At 37.4% G+C, this 24,625-nt stretch overlaps 1 protein-coding gene across 4 annotated transcripts in view; it reads right to left on the reverse strand.

The window, feature by feature from the left end:
* FAM126B (family with sequence similarity 126, member B) overlaps nt 1-24,625 on the reverse strand; it is a 54,209-nt gene that overhangs the window by 28,989 nt on the left and 595 nt on the right. For all 4 annotated transcript variants that reach the window (XM_010564684.1, XM_010564676.1, XM_010564694.1 and 1 more), the window contains exons 2-3: nt 24,418-24,461; nt 11-113 (exon numbers count right to left, since the gene is read on the reverse strand). The gene's annotated coding sequence lies outside the window, so the exon portion shown is untranslated. The remainder of the gene's footprint in view (nt 1-10; nt 114-24,417; nt 24,462-24,625) is intronic.

A 24,625-nucleotide genomic window follows, 5' to 3' on the forward strand; every position in this document is an offset into this window, starting at 1 on the left:
TCAACTTTACCTCTTTAAATAAGTCAATTTTCTAAAGGAGGAAGAGGAGGAGGAACGCAGCAGTTTTTCAACCTGGGATGCATTTGTCAAGCCTTCAAGTACTGCCCTGTTTTCTGAAAGGTGAAAAGAAACTCTGATGATCACAAAATAAGGAGAAATACAGTAAAGTAAACCAAACAGTAATGAGTTGGGGGGGGGGGGTGACCTTACAAATTGAAGTTTATCAAATCCACTAAAGCATATCTGGGCCCTCCTGTAACAAAGCAATTGGCCCTTTGGGGAAAAAAAAAAAAAAAAAAGGCTGTGCATTTTAGCAGGGGCAAGAAGGGAAGAATTGCCTTCATCCAAAAAGAAGGATTTGTCACCTATGTGGAAAACCCTTACGTATTAGTGGTGCACAGTACTACAAGCACACTAGAAAGGAAAACTGAAGCACTATTTCTTACGAAGAACAGTGCAAGAAAGATGCAAGATGAAAGAAAAGAGTAATACTTTTATAAAATTTGAGCTGAATCAACACCCTGACTTTGGAGAACATATACCTGTTAAATGGAATACATTAAAGATTCTTCCTTACTATCATTGTTCTTAATACATATTCCTTACAGAGCCAAAATTTCAATGTCACTGCAAAAATTATGTATTACACTAAAGTTCACCTTTCACTGCAGCATCCCTTCATGCTGAGCGTGAGGTAAACAACACACAAATGAGCCCACTCTAGGTACAGTACCTGGAGACCTCTAATAGGACATTGAAGTATACGAACAATGGGTGTATTCCATACTATACTGCTTATTCAATTAATTACTTTTCCAAATTACTGAATTACCAAAAGGTGTCCCCCCCCTTTTTTTTCCTTCTCTACGCTAATTAGACATAGGCTAACAGGAGGTACTATCCTTTTCAGGCTACACTGCAAGTGAATGCCTTTATCACAAGATGGTATACACAAACCAATGTCCTCTATGAATTTTCTAAAATCAACTGTGGTTTTTTTTTAAATGCAATTCCTTGCAGAAATCTTAAATAATACACTTCTGAATTAAGGAAATTCAAGTCCTCCTCTTCTTTCTCTGACAATATTTATGAAGGGTTTGAAAAACATAAATTTCTACCCTATAGGCACACGGTAGCTGATTACGTACAGATTTTTAAACATGCACAGGAGACCTGAACGACAAATATATGTATGTATTTAACTTACTATCGGTTGTTTCTTGTAATTATCAGGCATGCATCTTTAAGACAGAGTATCAGGCCTGTAAGAGTTGATTCAGGACTTCAGAAGCTTCTCAAATTTTACAGCATGCTAGAAAAAAACTTTACATCCAGACATGATATCTGATATACACTACTCTCTAGAAATATCATGGGGTCCCAACTAGCTCTAAGTTATTACGCTTGCTGCCTAGAGGTTCAGTTGTACCTAACCTGCTATCCCTAGTGTCAAAGCCAAAGATACAGATCCTGGAAGTTCACCGGCTGGGCCTTTCTAGAGCTGCATTAAGTCGACATCATTTTTTCCTGGATAGGAACTCGAGTTATTTTAGCCCCAAAGCAAGAATCACAGTTATATACCAGCAAATCAGACAGGGGAAATTCTACTTCTGTACAGTTTTCCCCACAAAAGGACCAAGCACAAGCAGATGTGTACAGACATGGTTGGAGAATCAGGCTGTAACAGTTCAAAATTTTTCATTCACTTGTCAGTTTGCTTACAAACCAAATCTGCAGGTTTTCTAAAACTAAATTTAAGTAGAAGATAATTAAAAAGAAAAAAATTACATAGCATCACAAATGGGGTGTGAGGGTTCAAACTGTTTTACACATAGAAAACAGTAAATAACAGTCCTTAAATCAGAGGCAAACATCAGCTGTAACTCATGGCCAAAAAATTCCCCTCTCCTCCAAATGATTACTTCATCTTGGAAGATCCTGTTAAAACCTAGAGACAAGTTGCTCTCCTCCAGCATTGTATCAACTTGAGAGATTACATCAACTCTGTATGAAGTTGACTATTTCCTTGGAGAAACCTTGCAAAGGGGAATTAAGATTATGCTTAAAAACAAACTAACAAAAAACAAACAAACAAACAACAAAAACACATGCCAAAACACAAATCCCCCTTCTCTTTACACTCCAGTGAACAGCAATAGGTATGAAGCTACAGCACAGCTCCAATAGGAAAGCAAAACGTGTATTCAATAAAGCTACACTGAGCACCAAATGCTACTAAGTATTTTAAGTAGTAACAAGTATTCTTTGCCATATAGCACTACAATTCAGAGCAAGACTGCAAGGAGAACCCTAAGCAAGCTAACTGTTGCAGAAATAAGGAAACACACAAGGCTATCAACAAACACATGCATCAGGCCAGTAAAAATGTAGTAGCTTGGAGTAAGAGAAGAATACTACAAATAAGTGAAATCAATGAATTGGAGAATTAGCAATTCTCCTGAGTCAGCATTTACCCTGGCATATCTAAAGACATTACAAAAGCACCGAGAGTAGCAAGTATGATTCAAATGCCTTACTGCAAACGCTATACAGATCCCAATGTTTCTACTACGTTAAGTCAAAAATGTCAAATATAATGGCGTAACACGTAACCTACCTAAGAAATTAACTCTTCTTACAGACGTCTATTGAGCCTTAGAGAAAGTCCACATATAGATATTTGTCAAATAAGTCAATTCATATAAAGTTAAAAACTGAACCTCTGCTGGTGTCAAAATTTGGGTGCAGTCTGATATTACAGTTAAGCCCACCTAGTGGCTAGCTACCATGAAAAAGGAAAAGCTGACCTTCCCCTCCAGTATCCCACACACCTCTCTCCCAATGTTTGTGGCATGTATTGACCTTCAAGCAAGCCCTGTTTGGGGACTTCTTCCAGTGTAAGTCAGCTTCAGAACCAAAGCCATATCTGCTGGCTAGGACACCAGCCATCTTGAGAACAACTGCTGAAGCACAGAGCTTATGCTATGCCCTTTAGGAACAATGCCAGGAAAAAAATTCCAGTGCACAGTGTTTTCTTACATGTAAGACTTTAACAGTTCTACTTTGAAAGAGCAGAAGAATTTTTGTTAAGGGTGTATGTGATAATCTCCAAAGTATGCAAAGGATTAGAATATGGGGCACCTACCACAGAAATCTTGTGCTTATTCATCCCTGTAGAAATGGACACTGCATAGTACTTTTTGTATATTTGTTAGAAGAATGGGGGAAAGAGAGCTTTACGCCATAGATCTTTTTGGGCCACCTCTACTGTATGATCTATCCATTCTCACTCAATGAAAATTCCACATGCAGCTTTGTGTGGTTACTTATATAAATACAGCTAGTTGTTCTGATCCTTTCAGAATGTTTTTGACAGGGTGTGCCTTAAAGACCAACAATACGAACTATATCCCAGGAGGAAAAGCACCTTATCTATGTGTCAGTCTTGCACTACATTTATAGAAAAATATAAACACAAACTGTTCATTTCTCCAATGCTACATTTGCATCCTTCCTGGAAGACTTCCGTAGGGTTCGGCGTTCGGAAGATCTCGCGATGTCACGGAAAGTTAGAGGGTTAGTCACAGCCTTATGATGTGTCTGTAATCGCGCCTACCCTTGTTAGTATAAAAGGAATTGACTGCGCAATAAAAGGCGGAAGTTGGCGCTCACACTGTGTGTGTTATCTGTCTCTTTCCCTGGTCTGGGGCTGACCAGTGATCTAATCGCGGCACCTTGATATGTGGCGAGCGCTACAGACTTCTTCAGCTATTAAAGCTTGCTTTGCTCATGTGGCTTAAAAAGGACAGAGACATATAGCTCTGCTGTACCAATACAGAAGTAGCCCACACCTATTCCAGCTAGAATTACTCTACTAGCTCGGTTTTAGGACAAATAACCTCTCCCTTTCAAATTATCTGCCTGGATATTAAAAACATTTTTAAGGACAGGCAGGATAGTCAGGTCATGGATTTACAGTACACTAACTCTGCGCTGACTCGCTACATGACCACTTAACAAAAGCACAGTGAGCATCTTAGCGCAGCGTTGTGCCTCCCCACTGTGCCCACCCTCCGAGCCACCCCATCAGCGCAGGGAGCACTGCCCCATCCTGCACCGCACCAGCCAGGCTGCGCCTGATGCACAACAGCTGTGTGACTGCCTCAGCCTGACACGCAGACCCTGGTCTGGGATTGTCACATGAGCATCTGTAAAGCACACCTCATGCTTACACTCATTGCCTAGTTTGCTGTACCTTTTGGGGGGAATAAATAAATCAATCAAGCACCATGTGGGTGTGTGTCTAAAATAAACTGGTTCAACTACATTAAATCCTGTGCACATTTATTCAAAGTTGAAGCGGCCTGAACTAAGAGTATTGAATTTCATTGCCAGAGTGTTCATGTCTCTCCCAAAGCAAACAAAATACAAGGAATATAAGAGCTTTCTCATGTTTACTTTAGAAAGACTAGATTATTTTTTTCTGCTATGGCTCAAAGGTTCTTATAATATGTAGGAACCATAACAACTAAGCAGAAATTTAGTTACTAGTAACAGTGATAATTAAATATACTAAAATACTTTTACATATGGACTGATTGTTAAGATTCCTTAAATACCAAACAAGCAAGCAAGTTTAAGTTCACACGAAAGCATGGAACAGAAAAGTTATAGTTGAGAACACAGTCACTCAACATTAAAATCAAATATAAAAATCAATTACTGGAAAACTTCCCAAAAAAAAGCACTTAACTAAAAAAAAAATTTCTCCTAAACTTACTCATTTGGCATAAAGTGGCAGAATATGAGACATAAGACTGTTAAATCATTTGACATGGAATCTTTACACTTAATATTAAAGCTACAATACTCTGTTCTCAAAGCAAGTCACAGTCTTGCATTGTGCATCTGCAAATTACAGTTGAGATCTAAACAGAATTTTACCAAGCAAAAGCACTCTTCTAGCTCATGCTATGCACACAAATAAAAAAGTACGAAACCACGGGTTAACTCCTGATGTTAACACATGATCTGCCTAGACATTTACAAACTTAACTTCCATTGGCATACATGAGAGTACTTCACAACTTGGACTTTCCAGGTGCACTCATGACAGTTTGGGGAGGATTAGACTAGTTATAAAACACATATAAACCAAGAGACAACGAAAATGAAGTTACCAACAGACTGAAATACCATGAGATTATGTTTAACTTACAAACCTTTTATTTGCTTACCTCGAAACAGATTCCCATTTTAAAGATACCTTTCATATAATTCACCATTCTCTATATTGTTGTCTTTGAAAATATCAAAGTCTGAAATAAAACTTACTACAGTAATATACTATCAAAACAATGAAACATAAAACTCTGATAACTGCCCAAGAACTTTTGATTTCTACAGTAATAGGCATGGGAAAGGGTTTAATCAACTTCTCTCATCAGAGAGCGCATTTTTCACTTACATATAGAGTAAAAACACACTGACTAAATACGTTGTTATTATTATTATTTACCAGTCTGCATTTAAACCACTAACCAAGATCAATTTGCAACAGCAAAATGATGACCCAAATAATCAGAGCCAACAGCACTCACTATACAGATACACCAACTATTACAGTGAGGATTAAAAAGAAAAAAAATGCTACCAGTTAGATATTAATAATTGTTGACATCTAAGAAGATATGACTATTCAAGTATGCAGCAGATTTTTGGTTGTTGGTTTGTACTTTATTTGGGGGTTTTTGTTTGTTTGTTTTAAAGAAGCCAGGATTTTATACTGGCTTCAAAACACATGGGAGAGATTACATAAACTGGCTATGCACTTCAAGAATGAGTCCATTTTTTTTCTGGCATTACATACTAGATGTCACGATGTATATTATGTAATTGAGTCCTACCTGCATGATGAATAACAATATTATATATTTTTACCTCAAAGGGTATGGCAAGAATATTTTGTAATTAAAACCTGGACTGTCTCAACAAAAAGAACAAAGCTTCAAGCTGTGTGATATCTTTCCAGTGCCACTCATGCAAGAGAACATTACTGGCTGACAGCAGGTCTAAAAGAACAGAGAACTCAATTATCAATATAGCTTGTTCTTCCAAGCTACATATACACTCCTCTCACATCTATAATTCATTACTGAACATGGAAAGATGTGTATTTAAAGAAAGATTTTTCCACACTACTTCTGTAAAAAAGTAGAATAGAAAGCATCAAGAATGCATCCTTACTCTGAACTAAGTCTGCATTTAATTCCTTTGATCCAGAATGTCCATAGCTCCATAACAACAGCACCTTCATTTAATATAATTAACGCTCTGGGAAGCGGAATAGATAAAAGACAACATAAGGTGGTCCAAACTACACAGGAAACATGCTTCCCTACCACACACACACTTTTACAAGACTGGTGAACTCTGGACAAAGGAGACTGGACAACATGCTGACAAACGCAGAGAACAAAAAAACAATTTGAACTTCTCATGACAAGTCATTCCTGAATGCAAAGGTTTAAAAGACTGAACGGAAAAAGACTGGGTAATACATTCAACAACTTAATGAAAACATCTGCTCAGGAATATATCAGCAGCCAGAAAAGAAATCAAGATGTTTGACCACACAGAAGTGCTACAAAGTACACCTGAAAACATGTAAATAGAGCATATAAAATTGATAATATGCTCTTATTTGAAATACTGCCCTACATTTAATTCAAGCAACCTAAAAAGGAGTATGTATAAGGCAGAAAAGTGGTTAAGAGGCAGTTAATGATGAAGATGGTGAAAAGTAACTTCTAACTTGCATATGGGAATAATTTTTAAAATTCAAAGAAAAAAGAACTTGATGTCTTTGAAGCACATGGAATTAAGTGGTAAGGAAAGCAGAATGGATTTTTTGTAAGAGTAATACAAAATAAAACATTAAAATGTAACAAGGTAGAAATGTTAGACTGCTAACAATATACAGTTTCTCAGTGTAAGAGTTGGACTCATTACCATAAAGTATCATGAGGGCAATAAGAAGATATTTTAGATAAACATAACACCTGTTTCACATAATTACTTCTTTTGTAGAACAAGAACAGTAAAGGAGAAAACTTAATGGTGTAAGCTAGCATTTAATTTATATGCTTCACAAAAAAACTTCTAGGAGCATCTCCTTCCTTAGTTGCTCAGTATATAGGCGTATACAGCTTCATCCAGCTACTGTCAAGTTACATGCTAGACTATATTAAACAGCCATGGTATGGTCTGATTTCCACGCTAGAAAAGGGATTGACTCTTAGGCCAATCTGATACCAAGAGAAAATAAGACCAGCCTTGGGAATGTTCAATTTTGGTAGATGACTTCTTGTACTTAAAAGTACATGTATTACAATATATGTTTCTTACAACGAACATATCACAAATATGATTGTGATTTCCTTCTATCCATCTACAAAAAAATATTATTCTATCACAATCATATTTAATACACACTTATATAAGCTGCCATTTTGGTAAGGACATGAAAAATAAACTAAAAAACTGTTGTCCTCAACAAATGAGAGCTACAACTGCAACTTGGCATTAGAAACAGGTACAAGCATTCTGCCAGAACTCTCTTGGCCATACAGCTCCACAGCACAGAGAAACAGAAACTTCTGCAAGGTACAAAACTAACAAAGGCAGAAAGAAACAAAACATTACCTGGACAGTTATTAATTTAAATCATCAGCTCAAGCATTCTCTTTAATAGGAAGAGAGTCCTTTTCCAACTCCAGTTCTTAGGTAATTTAATTGCAAGCTTAAGCAGACAAACATGCACTCCAACTTTAAAATATAAATGCTGACGTATTCTATACGTGGGATTTAGGTTGCCAGCCTTATTAGAAGAGCCCTAGTTATGAAAAACAACTTGGATAAGACATTTCTTCCCTGCCCACTCTGACTCACTAGTAATAACCAGGCTAAAAAACTTTCTTTTTGGATACCAGCAACAAAGTTAGTTATGTGAAAATGATGGGAGAAAGCCTTACCACAGTGAAGTCAAAGATGACTGACAATACTCCTGTAACTTTTCATGGTACCATACCTGCACAGTGAGCTCTGTTTCTTACCAAAAAGGTCGCACTGATTTCAGCTGCTGCCAAAAAAGGGCTAAAGAAAAGACACAGCCCATCTGCTCCAAAAAGCCTCCTCTAAGTCCTTTTAAGCCCTAAATTATCTTTTGTGCCTTTTCAAGCACCAGAAAGCTCAGCTGCCAAACCTATCTTTCTACAATTACTACAGTGAAACTGTGCTTTGCAGATACAAAATTGCTGAAGACAAACAATTAGGGCAGTGTGAATGAAAATACAATGCTGAAAATAGACACTTTATAACAGAGTTTAAAAAATTCTTTTAAAGCTGCTGTTTTCACTGTATTGCACAGAGTAGTTGTAGAAAGCTACAGAAGTCAGGTGACTCTAGAGAAAAAATTAAGTCCTGTTTGCCTCACAGAGTGTAAGAACCTGAATAAAACACAATTGTACGCTTGTAGCTAAATCCTTGTCTTAGGAGTTCATGCAATGAATAAAACAGAAAAAAGAAGAGTTAAGATGATCGAGAACATGGAAGGAGACATTTATCTTCTGTATATGAAGAAAGTACTCCTTTACTTACAGAATCTGGGAAACAATAATATAATAAAGAAATTATCCTGCAGCCTTAAATACAGCAAAACACATGTTAATTATTCTATTATAAAGACTTGATGCACTTATATATACACACACATACGTAGGTTAGCCATAGAAATGTTACCTTATTCTCTCAAAACCAGTTTCCTTAGAAACAACTTCATGTAGTCATCCTACACTAAACCTAAAACATTCTCTTGTCAGGATCCTGTGTGATAATCCATCCTACGCTAAACAATACAGGCTCATCCTCCCTTTGCATCAGTTCATATGCAATAACTCTTCCTATGCTGGTTTTGTCTGCAACTCATTAATTTCTTTACTTACGAAAACATTTCCATGCAAATTACTTTCCATGTAACCCTACCTCTCCCAAACACCTTCTTGGTTCACAGTTTTGGTTCATGAAGTAAATTAAATCTAGAAAGACTTAACTAAATATAGAAAATGCATAGTAAAAATGGAGCCACCCCCAAAAAAAACCAAACCTAACAGCAAACTAACACTTGCAAAACCACAGTTAAGGGACACTCAGTGCTCAGTACGAAAAATGAGCAGGCACGAGCTAGGAGAAATCTTGAAACAGAATTTCTGTGGGAACAAAACCAAAACAAAATTTAAAAACAAAACAAAACAAATTAACAAAAAAACACACCACCAAAAACCCCTCAACACACACTTTGGAATAGGACTGTAAATGTTATGCTGAGAAAGATCACTATCTTGCCTGCAAAGCAGAGAAGTGCATGCAGAAACAGTTGTAGAAATATGAACTGCAGATTCTAAGCAGCTTCCCATTTTTGAGCTGTAAAATTGTCACTTGAAAGAAATAAGTCTGCTTTATTATGAAAATAGCCATAAAAAATGAAGTCTTTATCAATTCCGGACCAATAAAATATCAATACATATTTGTCGCTGCAGTATCTGCTACCAACTGTAATTCACACAAATTGGAATTTAGGTTACATATTCATTAATTAATTTACCTAACCTCCTTTCTTCTACGCTAAATATTCCCAAAGAGATCTAACCTAAAGGTTCCTCTGCTGAAAGTAATGAAATCCCTCATTCTAATCTTTCCAACTTCCAGATGGTAAAGCTTTCAGCTCCAGGAAGTAGAATGTAAGTAAATGAAGCTGACAGATTTTCCCCCCATCCATACACTTACTTATACATCCACAAACTCTTAAACAAGGGGAATCTTCAAATTTATCTGAATTTACTTCAATTATAGCTAAAATTACGTCAAATTGCTGATTTTTAAAATGATACAGTTAGAATACAAAGTTCCAACATAAACTGTCAAAATGCCAGAGTTAAAGGTCCATGAGCGCTAGGATATATTCCTTTACTGCACGATGCCATAGATTTCATATGTGTGACTCAGATGCATCATTCACATTTAAGACGTATGGTTTTCAAGGATAAAATTAATTCCAATTGATATTCTGGTCTTGCTTTTTCAATACAAGTTCCCAGACTTTAAAAAGCAAAGTGAACAACAAATATAGTTACATGAAACATCACTGATCTCACCACTACTCATCAAGACGACACAACTTCAGAATAGCACAAATCTCTTCTGCTTGACCTAATGGAATATATGAGGCAGTCAAGCCCTGCACACAGAACAGACCAAAGCCCCACACAGAGGCTGCCTGCTACTCACAGGTAAAGCAGAGTAGCATCAAGAATCCAGAAACACAAGATCCGCTTCAATTTTCAGAGTCAAAACTCCTCAGACCGTAGCTGCCTTTACTACTTCCAATTGTTACTTTACAGGAAACAACTTCTCTTCTTCCGTGTCATGCATCACAGCATTATTTCAGTGTCGATCATTCCCGATCTCACACTTGTTTTCTGAAAGTTAGAAATGGGTTTTAAGAACCGCAAAGAAGAATCTCACAAAATGAGAAGAAAAACACTGTTATTTTATGTTGAGATTAGACAGACCGTACAAGTCAGAATTGCCACACGTAAATAACACATGTTCCTGACCACCTTAATTCCGTACAACACAATCCATTAAGAGCTACTTTAACATCAACTATCCACACAGTTGACCCAATTGATCAAGGTGATTGTGCTATAAAAATTGATGCTCATGAGCAACCCTACTAACTTCACTAGGATTCCTCCAGAGCAAGAAATTACGTGGTCTTCGTCGGACTCTCGCCTTCACAGAAAACAGGCAAAGAAACAGTGCCTCTAAAGAAAGCGCAATCCCTTTTAATCACCTTACTAGAAGCTCTCATGAAATTCTGAAACTCAGCTTACTATAATTGGCATTCTGTGGCCTATGACATGGAATTATATGCTACTTCTCTGTGAAATAACTGTATTAGAATTAAAACATTAGTAAACGTAAACTAGTGCAACAACTACACCAGTTTCCCCTTTTGTCTTGGTATAAGATTAATTATTAATCTTCACTGTTGAATAGTTAAACACAACGCATATTGTTTACACAGTCGTTATTATTCTACTGTTAAATCAATATTAGAACAGAATAAAGACTGACCAGTCATAAGGAAAGACTAGTTAATATTTTAGTGTGAAGTGGTTAATTTTTTATATATTTTTTAAATAGTAGAGGAGCACTAGGTTACTAACATATGTGGGGGTGTTTCTTGGGGGGTAGTGTTTGGTTGGTTTCTGTGTTTTGTGGGAGTTTTTTATCTGAAATTTAAAGTCTTTTTTTCCTAGGACAAAACTTTGCATACAATCTTTTTAGGAATGGAATGTAAACCCAGCACAAATAACTTAAATCAACCAGATCTTTTATGCACCCTGTTAGGCAAGACTTTCCACAATACTTTTCATTTATCTAAGCTACAGATCAGTATTAAAAAAAAGAGGAAAAAAAAAAGGCAAAATAAAAAAAAGCACACAGCCTTCCACAGGTATGGCCCTGATGACTTCAACAGAAATGCACAGCCCTATTACCACCCCTGCTGACACTGCAGAAACAAGAGCGAGATATTAAATACTACTATTTTCATCCATGTTTTCTACTCATAGCTGTGTGGATTGTCCGGCTCATAGTTCACAAACGAGTTTCACCATGTCTAGTGCACACAGGCGACTCATGGGGGGTTACAAAAGTGACCCAGCCTTGGGTTGCCTTGAGGCCCTGTCTCTCACAACTCACGGGGAGCTGTGTAGACAGCTTAGCCCTGGGTTGTCTGATAAACCCTAAACTAAACAGGGCAGCGGCTGCACCATTCAAAGAACCAAAATTGAGTTGAGCCTTGAAATCCCTTAACAAATAGTATGCCCTGAGTCTCAATCCAACCACTATTCAGTTGCTGAGGGAGCAAGGTAAAAAAAAAATAATAAACCCCAAAACCTGGAGGGTTTCAGCTTCAGTTTCAAATGACAACCTTGTGTATTCAAACAATCACAGACCAACAAAGGAAAGATAAGGGGAAACTCCACTCAGATACACATAATCCACTTAGGCCTATATCATAATCCACTTGGACATAGTCATACACACCATTCCACAAATCAGGGGATAAAAATTCTAAGATTCAGGTTGGAAATGGGGGGAGTCACTTCTCTCACTATGCAGTTGGCTTGCAAAGGACACCCACCCCCCTGCCTTGGTCAGGATGCCGGTCAAGGTAACTTCCCTGGGATTGAAAGCCCTTACCTGGAGGGGTAAGTGAGTATTGTTTATGCTTTAAGTTTGTAAATGTGTTTGTGGTTGTCTGTGAATCGCTTGTGGTTATAATAATGTACTACTCTTGCCTTAAAAAATTGCAATAGTGCATTCCTCCATTGTATCTGTAAAACCTGCGATAGTGGCGTGTTAAGTCTGTAAGTGAAGTTCAAATAAGTTGTTTGCTTGAACCTTGCAGTTAAGTCCTTTTCCATCACATCAATAGCCTGAACAAAATTAAAAGGTTTTTTTTGTCAAATACTGCCTGAATGTACATTCAGAAAGCAGCAGTCTTTCAAGATTATGAAAATTACAGATTTAACAGGCAACATTGAAAATCCAGGCAGCTAGCTTCATCGGTACCCTTCCTCCAGTTTGTTTGGTGCAGAGGGAGGAATGGAATTTATTTATACATGGTCAATTTTACAATGTTCTAGCTTTTCAAACATACTTTCTTGCACTCAAAAAATCAACAGCAGAAATTCTCACCAAGGACTTCATGTTCTAAACTTCAGCCATTTTTACATAACCTCACCCATACACAGAGAAACTCTGGGGTTTTGTTTGTAATACTAAATATTTTTCCTGCTAAAAACAAACTTCAAAAGCAGTTGGTAGAACAGTGTTATTCCTTTCCTCAAGTCTCTTGAGTAAATTTAGCTTTGGAAAAAGACCAGAGATGGCCTTATATGCAAACATGTCAAAGAGTTATACTACTGCTTTTTGCAACATTAATCTTCTTCAGCAAATTCTATATATTACATCTACTTGAAATAGAAATACATCCACATGAACTATACTAAACATAAATAGTTTCCTTATTCTTTTACAGGTTAGTCACACTGCCCATCTAGGTAACCTTTATGATCTTACACTTTTTTTACTAATTATATTGGCAATACAGCAAATTCAGTTCATTCTCTTCAAACACATGATCAAAAAATTTTAATCAAAGCCCAAGTTTAATTAAACAGCCTTGTTAAGAGTGTCACTCTTCTGTTTCTCTATGCAATTGTGCTGATAGGAATCAGCAGCATTTACCGAAGTTCAAGCACCAGCTACCTGAAATTGTTAGATTATACATTTTTGGTGTAAGGAATGTACTCATCTAACATCCTTCATACAGCATGCTTCACAAAACACATGCAGTCCTTAAGGGCAACTTAGAAGGTTTAGAAATACTGAGGTTATTGGAATGCAGACAGAGGACCTGCAGAGAGAACATTGAGTAACTTCTCAAAAAGTAGGGTTGATGAGGTATAAAGCCAAAAGGAAAGAAAAAAAAAAACAAAAAAAACCACTAAAAAAAAACACAAAACCACTACAACAACAAAAAAACCCACAACAAACCAAAAACAACCCACACAGCCTACATGTGACTACTTCAGTACATGAGAAAACTGTTCTGAACAAAATACAAATCCAGACCTAACACCCTGGTACTTGCAATTATGTGCAGATTTGCAAGTTAAGATGATTATACAATAATTATTTCTTACCAGTGAACAGCAGGAGTTTCATACTTGGGGGGAAATTCTCATGCTTTTTGCCTTATCTGCCAGCTATCCAATTGGCACATTGAAAAGACTTTTGCAACCATATTCTAACAATTTTATTTCCTCATCAGTTCTACCTGTTTCATTTGAATAATTAAAACCAAGAAATAAAGACTGTAACTTCAAACATTCTCCTGCAATAAAAAAGGAAATGCTAACAAAACCCTTTTTATTTTCCATAGATGTGATGCATATGCATAAACCTACAGAATTTACTTAATAGCAACATTACACATTTCAGAAAGCTATAAAGTCTGCATTCACAGAGACAAAGAGATAATCATCACAATCTATTCAAAGTCAACACACGTTAAAGCACAATGTCCCGATAGTTCATAGAAATAGCAATCAAATAACTTTTACTGGAATTTTGCATAAAGCCCATACATGCAGGAAAAATACTGTCTATCAAAAGCTACCAAGTGGAATATGAATTTGAAATACCTCAAAACTTGATAAAGCTGAAAACTCTTTCAATGGTGATTAAGGTTTTCTAATTAGCATAGTAATGTCCATTTAAGACTTATGCCCTCTTCTCTCTCACAAGACCAAAAATTTATTATCAAGACAAACTATCAAATACAGTCTCTGGTAGGTTACAATCATGAGAGTATCATCAGTACAGAAGAGCAGTCAACCAACACACCCACGCACATCTCCACCAGCCAAATGTGGTAAAGTTCCTACAAAGCGTTTCAGTAAAATGACAAGCAGCAGTGCTGAAAAGCTCTTTCCTAGCAGCTGGGGGGGGGGGGGGGGGGCAAAACCCCCCCCCTCACCAACAGATCATTTTAAAGCTTTCTGCAGCATGCATCAAATCTTAATTTAGTAGATGGAATTAACATCCAGTGACACCTTCCTCTTTACTTAAGTTTCCTTGAACTTCCCTCTACTTTTCTCACATATAGCCCAGTGTTCTGTCTTTAGCACAGACCTATATCTTCAAGTTCAAGAAAAAGGGCACAGAGGAAATAAAAAACAACCTTTGAACATTTGGTAATTATACGTTGCCAAATAAAGTAAAGGGCGGGGGGGGACACAAAACACCCTGTGACAATCAGCGCAATACTTGATTACACAATTTCAGCAGCAGCAATGCCAGGTAGTATTGGCCACTGACCCCTAACTCAGTCTGGAATCCATCTGCAGACCTTAACCCAATTAGGACTTTGTGCACAACAAATGTGAAATCCCAGTGTTGCACATTTATTTTTCTGCCTTAGCATCATGAGTTTTACTCAATTTGAAATATTGAAGAAGCTAGGAAAAAAAGGGTAAAATTACAAAGTTAATGTACACACATTATTACAGAGTTTATTAGAGCATCTCCAACCATTTTCCTAAAATTTCCAGAATTTAAGTTTGGGCTAACCTGGCAAGTTAAAAACTAGACATAAAATGCTAACATTTTAACTTCAATCAAAAAGGTAAATTCACGCAGTAGTTTGAGTTTTGCCATGTAAACTGTAAAAGTTAATTGCTAAAAACCATAGTAGACCTGTAGCTAACTGAAAAGATTTAACCTATACAGAGAAAAAAAGCAAAGCACACACTCTCTCAAAGAGTTTAGTGCAGTGATTCCTGGAACACAAGATATGTGTGTGTAACACAGCTGCCATTTGAATGATTTAAACACCTAGATACCTCAAAAACATTTTTCTATGGCTGAAGTGACTGTAACAATCCAACAAAGTTTCATTTCTGTATGTACAAAGAATGGCTGCATACGTAGTTTCACCATTGATGCAGAAATGGTACACATTCTGTGATGGTAGCAGTTATTGTCACTAGAACTACTATACATCTTAAAGGACTACAATGCGTATTCCAAGTCCACTCAACACCTGCACAAGCAAAAGGCCATCTCAGTAATTTCTGCAATTGGTCCTTTGAAGATTCACAGACAACAAGCCATGACTAAACTGTTCACATTCCAGCAATCAGCTGGACAGACTGGGCAAATATTCAGGGCAAATTATTTTAAAACTTTTATTTGCTGTCTCAAGTTCTAACGCTGATTATGGTTAGGAGAAAGAAAATCTTGTTCTCTCCTCCTCCCCCAAACAAACAAAAAGAAAGCTAGGAAGTTCATTTATTCCACAGATAAACAGAGGCTTGTCAAACTCACCTGGTGTTTACAGTAACCTGGGGGGAAGGCAAAGTTGAAGAGTCACAGCACATGAAACAAGCCTTGGCAGGTGCACAGATTTAAGCAAACAGAAAAGGTAGTAGCCTGCTACTAGCCAACCTGTTCACCGCAAAATCATGAAATGCATGTGACAGTTATGATTTAAAGGAAGGGTTGCTGTCACAACGTCTATGAAAATAAACAGCAAAGAAATACAACTTATGAATGTTATAGCTTAAATTAGTTCAGTATTTTAGGTATTTCTTTTCTGCTTTCATTCAACTTAGCCTCCAGCCTAGGATTCCCATCTCTATTTTTACTTCCATAGGTAACATTTAACTGTTTTAAGAGATTTTCATTAAGCTCTTCCTACTCTGACATGGCAAGATTTGCGCTGCAATCTGCTGCATATCATTAACATGAATTAAGGTATTAGAATGGCTCACATGAAGTCTGACAAAACCAGCACCTCATTCTGCGATCTTCCCAAGAAATTACCACAAATCTGGTTTAATAACTTCCAGAAACTTAAGGATGTTTCTATTTGAAACTATTGCACAGATGCAACGCTGAAGAGAGACCATCAGGTATCATGGTTTGTCAGTTACACAATTATCAAATAGAATGGACACACAATTAACAATCCAGAAGCAGGTTTGGAAGCTCAGCAATTTTGTCTAAGGCCTGTTCTATGCTAAGAACAAGAAACAAGCAGCTTAAAAAAAAAAATCCACATGCGCGTAAGGAACTAGTCATTTTTCCTTTCACATCTAACCCCCCCTCGCTCTCCTCTGTGTCCATATTTAGCTCACATCTCTATGCTGTTCCGGCTCAACTGAACATCTAAAAAAAAAAAAGCAATGGAAAGTTCTCCACTGTTACACACAGAGAAATATGAGCTTTTGCTAGGATAAATCCTTCATCAGCATGCCTTACGTTTCTATGTGAAAGGGCACATTATTATTACTTAACAAACTTCTCAATCACTTCTTCTGTAATTTCACTACGGTAAATGGACTTTAACCAATCATCTGTCTATCCCACTGCCGTTATTAAAATATTAAGAGTTTGAAAAGATATTAACACCCCTTCTTACTCTTATACTATCACTGTTCTACAAAGAAAGACTGGTACTATCAAGACTGGGTTCTAACGACAAACACACATGTTAGTTTTGTCTACTGAAGTTCAGTTCTAAGTAGTTTAGCAAAGCAACATGGTTACAATAGAAGCCTGGAAATTCACACTCTAACCTTAATTCTGCATAAGCAGATATAAATCTTAGCATTGACCTCAACTGTGCCAGAAGCATGAAGAATTTTCATCTGCAAAATTTGGATAGCAGGTACCTACACTTATCAAGTGATCTGATATCTTTCACTAAGCTACTTGCAGATACTAAAGACCAGTACAACAACCATGTTTCCAACCACACAGCACGAGGGACAACAGTCATATGCAGAAGCATCAAATATTTTTTCAAAAAAGTATACCGCTAACCTGGAGTAATGAAGAGATATTAAAACTCAAAAGTTGAACATTTAGATTCTTCTTCTTTGCCCTACTCCAGTGGCATGCACTAGCATACTTGATAAACTGCTCACTCCACCCCCCTCCACAACTAAGTTTACATAAAAGCCTCCTACTTTCTGAAACATGTCTCAGCTAAAAGGTTATTGACCATCCTATGTTCAGCCATCATGATGTTGCTACCGCACTGTCCAAAGCAGATGGTGGAATTACCAGGGTAGCTTACACATGGGGCACACTGGTCATAAGATATCAGATCTTCACAAAGTTCACGTTTAAAAAATTCCAAAAAAATAGTAATTTTTAACTACTTTGTTTTCACATGCAGGAAGTATCATATTTAAATTTACAGAGACAAGCTAACTTAAGCTATTTCTAAAACAAAATCTGCTACACTTATGCTGACATGTCTCCAAAATCTTGTGCTTAGGTTATTTAGGAAAGTTGCTTGAATAACTACTATGAGCTTCTTCAGAATTTTTTCTAAATCAAGTTTTCTACCTTGTGCCCTATTCCAAATCAGAACAGATGCAGAGGGGCTGCTCTCCAGCCTCTCCTAAAGCTCAAGATATTCTCAAATCTAAAGGAGACAGAAAGGACAAAACAGAAAATAAGATGAGGAGATGGAAAGAAGAAACAGACACCAGAACTCTCAGAAATAACCAAGCTATTTGAATAAAAAGGAAATTAATGAAGCCAGGAAGGGAAAAAAAACCAAGCAAATTTTACATGTATTTCACCTGATTATCTTTCAACCCAATATCTTCTCAGCTGAATGGCCATGAAAAATAAGATCATTCTTTTAAACTTTCTCACTGTCTTTCAAGAAAGATGTAGAATAACTCCCCCAGCCCAAGTATGGGTCAAAGCAGGGCAGAAGAGGGGAGGAAGACCCTAAATACAATTACATTTTAAAGTTCATAAACTACTAAACATAGGGAATGGAAATAGGAAAAAAAAAAACAGAAGTATCAACATTGCCCTGTATCAATCAGCAAACTACAGTCACGCAGCCTGCACAAATGTCCATGTCATACATTCTTCTTAAATGTAATTCAGAGGAACAGTAACGTATAACTATTTAAAGAACTCAAGAACCATACATAATGCAGACACCAATACAGAAGACCTAACCAATTCAGTTTTCTGAAGAGTCACAGTAAGTAAAATAAAAACGTAGTAAGATTAGCTAAATTACAGAGATTACACACAAGAACACAGACTTAGCATTTCTGGACTACAAAATTCACTGTTAGTCCAACACCTGCATAACTTATACAATATAAAATGAGATGTCGTTAACTACTCTGTCTTGCAGAAAAAAAACCAAAACACGGAATATGCAGAAAGAAGGAATTCCTGGAAGAGTGTTTTAACACGTTTGAACTGCTCCAACCATCTCCATCAGGTCCTGTGCTGAACAGTATTATGCAGCCAGGGAACTTCGTATTTTCCAAGTAATGATATTCAGTACTGAGAGAAAAATAAATAAATAAATAGTTTACTACTTTGCAATAGTTATTCACCTGACATTTTATTTCACTACCCTATCCTAGAAGGATCTCCTTCCAAATGTGTCTCGCTCTCTATTCTCGCACAAAGGGAAGTTAATAAATTTGAACCATAAAATCCATACTGTTCTACAGAATCACACCAGAAGGTCAAGGTGGCAGATCTGACATATGCAGTGGGAAGCAGGGGCAAGCTGGACTGCCTGCAGAAGAACAGAAAACAATCAAGGGAAGACCAAAAAGGTGACTTGCCAATGATAGTTCTGTCTTTTACAAATCATCTGAATTGTGATTACTAATAAAATATCTATTGCAGTAGACAGCCATGAGTGATTTTTATTCCCATGAACATTTTCAAATAGAATCCATAGTACGAGAAACACAGGATTTGGGAGGAAAATGATATCTCGCAGTGATGGAGTAACGCTGCTGTGGAGTTCAGCCTAATCCTTCATCAAGGTACATGAGATCTAAATTACTCTACAGTGGCCTTAAATTAAAAGATGCAGATTAGTTTAAAAGTAGCTACGTGGTTTGTTAGACAAATATGTTCCATGACCACATTATTTATTATTCTTAAAACACTATAAATGAACATAAACATCACACAATAAACATCTGTAGCACACCACTTCTATCCTCTTTCGCTCTAAGGAAAGCAGAATATAAAAAAGCCTGTGCCCTAATTCATTATATTTGACAGAAAAATGTAACACTAACAGAAGAATGACTAATGGCCACACAGCAATTTTCCTTACAATACAAAACTTCTACTATTATTGATTACCTGCAGCATGCGTTAGAACAGTTTGCAAACTGTATATTATTTTACCCAGACCCCGATCAAGGTTTATATGTTCTCTTCTCTATGGTACTGCTGGCAATAGAGAATCTTGTTTTGCAGTAGAGTTTTACTAGATAACTATATTTTACTTCATCAGAAGTGCTCCTCTACCTCTTGACCTTTTATTTCAAGTTTAGAAGCTGAAGTCAGAACTCTATACAAGAAAAAGGAGACCAACTGAGTCACTCCATAAATCTGTTCTGTGACTGAAGTTAAAAAAAAAAAATTTACATTATTTTTCTTGTTATTAGAAGCATGAATTATCCAAGCAAAGGTGCAGAGACAAAAATTCAACCAGCTTGCTATTTTATCTACAGTTAGTTATACAAGCATTAACTCAGAATACATTCTTACTCTCAAAAAAATTTTGCACCTATCTGGACACATATTGAAATATAAGAAAATCCACTTAAACATAAGAAAAAAACTTCTTTAGCATGAAGGTGTTTAAAAACTGGAACAAGTTACCCAGAGAGGTCACAGAGTCTCTGTCTTTGGAGATATTAACAATCCAGCTGTACAATGGACCTGCTTTGAGCAAAGGCACTGAACTACGTGATCACCAGAGGTCCCTTACAACCTCAACCATCCTGCAATTCCATTTTTAAAAAATCTCTGCTTCTGCCAAAGAACACAAAAGAAAGGTTCAATAGAAAACAACAAATAATTTGGATAATACCTGACACCTGCAAATCTTTCTAAAAGCTATCATCTCGATTTTATAGTTACCTTTACAGCCAACATGAAATGTCTGAACAATTTACACAACTCAGAAGTTAATGTTTCCTTGAACACAACTCTGCAGGAAATTTTATCTACTACAAGCAAATAACTGCAAAGGAAACACTGTGGAAAACAGCATTAAGTAAGTCAAGAATTACTTCTCACAACTATTCTATTTGTAAATGAAAATAACTGACTGAAGTAGCGAGTCAAACCGTACTATTGATGACTGCCTCTGCTCAGATCAATTTCCCCTGAAAAGAGCCACAGGACTTCTTAAATGATCATTCCTATGGCACAGATGTCCTTCACCAGGAGTCAGCTGGGGAAGCCTCCAGGTTCACTTTCTGATACTAGTTCATATCTTAACATAAGAGAACAAGCATAAAGAAAATTAACGGAATCCAAAATTATTTTCCTGCCCAGACAAGTGTTTGAGTGAACATGTCGTGGTTTAACCCCAGCCAGCAACTAAGCACCACACAGCCGCTCATTCATCTCCCTCCCAGTGGGATGGGGGAGAGAATGAGAAGGGTAAAAGTGAGAAAACTCATGGGCTGAGATAAAGACAGCTTAACAGGTAAAGCAAAAGCCACACACGCAAGCAAAGCAAAACAAGGAATTCATTCACAACTTCCTATGGGCAGGTAGGTGTTCAGCCATCTCCGGGAAAGCAGGGCTTCATCACGCCTAACGGTTTCTTGGGAAGACAAACACCATCACTCCAAACGTCCCTCCCTTCCTCCTTCTTCCCCCAGCTTCATATACTGAGCATAGCATCATATGGTATAGAATATCCCTTTGGTCAGTTGGGGTCAGCTGTCCCAGCTGTGTCTCCTCCCAACTTCTTGTGCACCCCCAGCCTACTTGCTGGTGGGGTGGGGTGAGAAGCAGAAAAGTCCTTGACTCTGTGTAAGGACTGCTCAGTGGTAACTAAAACATCTCGGCATTATCAATACTGTTTTCAGCACAAATCCAAAGCATATGATGCTTACTGCCAGAAAACATGGTAGATGCAAAAACCATACGTAGGTTCAGAAGTTTTTAAAAATTAAGTATATCCATGGAATAAAAATCCATACAAAACATCATCCCCACTGAAGACTGGGAGAGCTGACCTAAGGAATAACCCTATATGCTTGCCTAGAAAAGAGTGTAAGAATAAAGCACCTGCTGCCAAATACTGGTTAGCTGTGGGAGACAAGCAGGACTTGAAACAATGGTCTTGTCACATACCAGGATCCCAGAGCTTTACACTTCAAGAGAGAATATCAGATTAGCTCAGTATGGCCATTCCTGTGAATAACAGTCTTTGGGTTGACACAAAAAAAAAAAAAGCAGGAAGAAACTAAGACTATTGCTCCAGCACATCACTTCTCCAAAAGAGAGGTGAAATAGTAGTTTGAGATTGTGATACTGTCCATAAAATAATTAGCTCTCTAATGCTGCCTAAAACGATAATTTGCTTCCCCACCTTTCACAGCCTTTTTTTAAAAGCATCCAAAGAAATCAACGTGGACTAAAGAAAGATCTTTTCCATCATTACTGTAATTAAAGCAGGATTGACCACTTCATTCAAATGACAAAAGGCTTCCAATGACTTACAAACGACTACTAATACAAAGCTGGAGAAAACAACATGCAATTTCAGGAAGAAAAAGATACAGTATTTAAGTAGTTCAAACGTGTATTAAGATGTTGAGCCAAAAAAAACCCCAACCAACCAAGACAACCCCACAACCCTTTTTTGTCATCTCAAAACTGAAAATACTTCAAGTCACTGTCAGTCACACAGCTCTCTACTCCAGAAGACAATAATGAAGAGCATACCACTAAACACAGTTCAGTACTAGAGCGAATATCATATGTATAGGCAGAGAAGAGCAGTACACATAATGTATCTCACAATCTGTTAATCCAGAATGCACATCAACACAAATTTCTGGAAACATGGGCTTTTGAAAGCTGTTCAAGAAAACTCTGCCACCTTCCTCTAACCTAGTAACATAAGCAGGAATCCCAGCAAATCATAAACTAGCATGGCTGGATACAAGCTAACATAACTGTATTCTAGAACACTTAATCTTTTCAGTAATTATCACCACCACGAATAGTACAAAAAGAAGCAACTGTAATAAACCACAAAAAGTACTGGTTATTTGTACATGGAGTTCCAATGACCTTCCCTTCCTAAAGGACATCCAGCGTTTTTTTACACAAGATGGAAATTTCTTTTCTTTATGTTAGTTCCTTGTGCATACTATTATTTTCTTCAGGCTGACACTGTAATTATGGTGAAGTTTCCTTCTCAAAACCAGGTTATAGCAAGACTGTAAGCCCCCTTGAAATTATGCAGATTCATTTATTTGGTGAAGATACAGCTTCAAAAAGCTTTCTATTTTCCCAAAACATCACATCCCTCATATCTGCAGTCTTATTTTTAAAAGAAAGAGTATGGTCCATACTGAAAGAAAAGGAAATTTAGGAAGCAAAACATTAAGCAATCTCATCGTAGAGCAAATTATCAACTACACACAGTTTTTACTATCAAGAGTTTTTATGTACTTGGGTGGGGGGAAACAGCTACCCAAAGCCTTGTTAAACCTTGAAAGCGATAGTGTATTTGAAGACAAATCTTGCCGAGCACACTCCTCTGTTACAATTCTGTTTGACCAGGATATGTCACACAAAGCCAATATTCTATGATCAGAACTGAACGTTCCTGTTGACAGACTCAGCAATACCAGTAAAGTATGGCTTCATACATAAATAATCAAGTAATGCTTGCATGCACTATGAAGAAAACAAAACAAAATAAACAAAAAAAACATAAATAAAACCAGAACTTTGTATTTTTCCTTCAAAAAATAAAATAAAGGTGTCTGGTATCTAACATGACTATGGGTCACTGAAAATTTTTTTTTTGAGGAAATATCAACACTCCTCAGCAACGCTAGACTTCAAACACATACCTATTAACTTTCAGCCACAATAAGAAACAAGAAATACTTCGCAGGTATCTGACAGAACTTCATTCTCTGTAAGGCAGAGATTTAAACACCTCACAAATAAAGAGCCGTCCTGCAATTCCACCCCACACACATTACAGAAAAACAAACGTGTCTCCTCTCACCCTGACACTGCATCTGCAGAGAAGAGACTGCTCTGAGTCTTGCAGACTTTCTCTCACAGCGAAAAACATTCAACGGTGAAACCAGACAGAGGCAGTCTGGATTAAACAGATGGCACTCTATTTAGAACACTTTCACTGTTAATAACATGATAATGGCATTCCTTCTGGAACTCTTCTCATGCCTCCCAGTATCCCTATTAAAAAAAAACCAACCTGAAACCCAGAATCAGCTTTACATCAGGATATTTAAAAAAAAAAAAGCACTAAAATTCTGCCAGCATCATGCTATAAACCAGTGTTTGTTCTCACTCTTGTAAGAGCATCAGAAATTAATATAACAGAGTTTGTACTCTGCTGTAAAGAAACAGCACTATTGTATCATCTACAATTCAGGAATGATTTAAGCCCTTACAAGTCACGGACTGAGTAGTTAACTTCTACCAGCTTCTTTTCGGATGAAGGGGACTACGTACTCAACCTTGAGAAACATGAAAAATAATTTAATTATTCAGAGACTAACACAATTAACACTTCACAATTACATAGCCATGGCACGCAAAACGCGCAGCTCCCTAGAGACGGGTACTCGGCAGAACCAAGCAACCCTCTCACTCAAGAAGCAGCTGTCGAGAGAATTCTTAACTTTCACTTACCTCTCAGTGCAGTTCCACGATTTCAGGACACCTGCCCGCTTCTCCTACGGAAACAAACAGCGAGGCTCTTTCAAGACACATCCACCGCCAACCAAAAGTCTGCTCCTGCCGCCCGCCGAGCGCGCGAGCACCTCCGATTTCCCCCCGCGACTTCTTCCCCTGAGGAGGCGAACCCCGAGGGCAGGCAGCGAGGGGGCACTGCCCCGGG

This window comes from Haliaeetus leucocephalus, unplaced genomic scaffold (genome assembly GCF_000737465.1).
Source record: "Haliaeetus leucocephalus isolate CR32 unplaced genomic scaffold, Haliaeetus_leucocephalus-4.0 Scaffold1, whole genome shotgun sequence".
NCBI lineage: Eukaryota > Metazoa > Chordata > Aves > Accipitriformes > Accipitridae > Haliaeetus > Haliaeetus leucocephalus.